Source organism: Microtus ochrogaster, chromosome 6, assembly GCF_000317375.1.
Source record: "Microtus ochrogaster isolate Prairie Vole_2 chromosome 6, MicOch1.0, whole genome shotgun sequence".
Classification (NCBI taxonomy): Eukaryota; Metazoa; Chordata; class Mammalia; order Rodentia; family Cricetidae; genus Microtus; species Microtus ochrogaster.
In genome coordinates, this window is record NC_022013.1 from 47,748,282 (window position 1) to 47,750,854 (window position 2,573).

Here is a 2,573-nt window from a genome sequence, read left to right on the forward strand (position 1 = left end):
AGACACCATGAGCCAACATGACTCTTACAAGAGAAAGCAGTTAACTGGGGGCTTGCTTACAGTTTCAGAGGCTTGATTTAGTATCATCGTGGCAGGGAGCATGGTGGCGTGCAGGCAGCCATGATGCTGAAGAAGTAGAGAGCCACATCCTGAGCCTCAGGCAGGTGGAGTGGGAAGGAGGAGATTGGAATGGGCTTTTGAAACCTCAAAGCCCACCTCCCAATGACGCACTTCCTCCAACAAGGCCACACCTACTCCAGCAAGACCACACCTCCTAACCTTTCTGAACTATCCCCACCCTCTGGTGACTCGGCATTGAAATATATAAGCCCATGGAGACCATGTTTATACAAACCATTGCGAAGACATGGGTTATTTCTAAGATCTAGAAGATGAGGGACTGGGACAGAACGAGAATCAGTATAGCAGTGAACATCTGAAGAAGGCGCCTACCAGACAGAGCGGTGAGTAGGGGAAGGGATGCTCATTGAGAGCCCCAGCTATGGAAGGGAGAGCAAGGTAGACGTCTCCACAGCGTCCACTCTGTGCCCCTTATAGACGCCACCATTCGGACTAGAAATTAGTGCCCTAAAGTCCATGCCCATGATTTAGCAATCTCATTGAATTAAACTGAAAGTTCTCCAAATGTGAGAATTTATTTGAAATGTGCCCACAAAGCCTACAGCACATACTTTAATATCTAATTTTTAAAAGACTGTGGTGCTAAGAACTATATTTTAAACAATAAAAACATGATTTTCCTCAAGCTGTCTCTATCTAATGGAATCCTCTCAGTGGCAATGTGGTGTTAAACTTACTGTAAAGTATCCCACCTAACCAACGTCTGCATCATAAACTTTTATTGTGCCCTGACTCTGTGGAAGGTTCATTAGAAGGAGATCATATGCTGGTCATTTCCCCACATGTTTTATGAGAATGAGAGCATTTAATACACTGAAAAAAAATCCACCTTCCTTTATGAAAGGTTAAAAAGATTCTATGTGAGCATACATATGCCCGTGGCCACAAGAGAGTTGAAAACTCTGGCTCTTCCACCCCAAACTCTCAACCTCTAACTCAGGGCTCTCAGACTTGCAAGAGCGTCTTTAGGGCTCATAATAAGACTACCAATTTTTTTAATCTTTCAAATGATAACATCCCACATACCTGTCACCATCATTTTATAATGGCACACGCATAAATCAATAGGAAAATAAAATTATTAAGCCAGAATTCATAAACTTTATTTTTAAATAATAGCATTTCTTCAGGCAGATGCCACATGATTGTTTTAGAATACTCTCAAGGTCGCACTCTCAGGCCATTACCAGCTTTCTGCATTTGTAGGTAAAGCCATGCTGACGTTCTTTCTCTATATGGACTACAAAGAATGACTACATGGCCCTTTTCAAGGCTATAGAACAAATTGTCAAACAGTCTCATCAAAAGTCCATCGCAAGGTGTTCTCACAGACAAGAATCTTTATTGCTGGCATAACACAGAAAAGAAATATATGTCATAATGGTTTGGTTTCTTTTTCTCTTTTTTCCTATTTTAAGAATTATCCTAACAATAGTTTTCTCTCCCACCACATAGCAAACCAAACCTGGGACCACACATTCACCAAAGCGTGAAAGGCAGAAGGCATCTTCCTTATCCAGAGGGAGAAAACTGGAAGACCTTTCAGGAAAAGGTACAAAGAAAGGCAGATTGCCAGCATGCTGACTTTTACATTGAGAAAGACGTTTCTGTGCCACCTTAAAAAGAGGTCATAACACCTGGATGGAGGTGGGTGGTCCTTGGACTTCCCACAGGTCAGGGAACCCTGATTGCTCTTCGATCTGATGAGGGAGAGGGACTTGATCAGGGGAGGGGGAGGGAAATGGGAGGCGGTGGCGGGGAGGAGGCAGAAATCTTTAATTAATAAATAAATAAATTTTTTTTAAAAAAAGAGGTCATAACAGTGTGAAGAAGGCGGGACAACCAGACAGGAAGTAGAGGTGGGTCAATGAGAACAGGAGAATTCTGGGAAGGAAGAAGCCCATTCCTCCCCAGTCCTGTCCAGACACCGAAGAAGGAAGATGTGACCTGCCCCACCGAAAAAGATACTGAGCCATGTAGCTAACACAGATAAGAATAATGGGCTAATTTAAGTTATAAGAGTTAATAAGAAGCCTGAGCTAATGGGATAATCAGTTTATAACTAATATAGACTCTCTGTGTGATTTCATTGGGACAAATGGATGTGGGAACTTGGAAGGACAGAAACTTCAACAAGCAGGCCCTCATGTTACATGAACAGAATGAGAGCCTTTGGCATACTCAGCCCTAAATGGGAAATCTTTACCATATCCTTCCCCTCAGGGCTTAAAGTATCTTTATAGAAAAGGAGATAGAGCCAGGCAGGGGTGGCACAGACCTTTAATCCGAGCACTCAGGAGACAGAGGCAGGGGAATCGCTGAGTACAAGACCAGCCTGATCTACAGAACAAGTTCCAGGACAGGCTCCAAAGCTACAGAGAACCCCTGTCTCAAGAAAAACCAGGAGGAGGAGGAGGAGGAGGAGGAGGAGG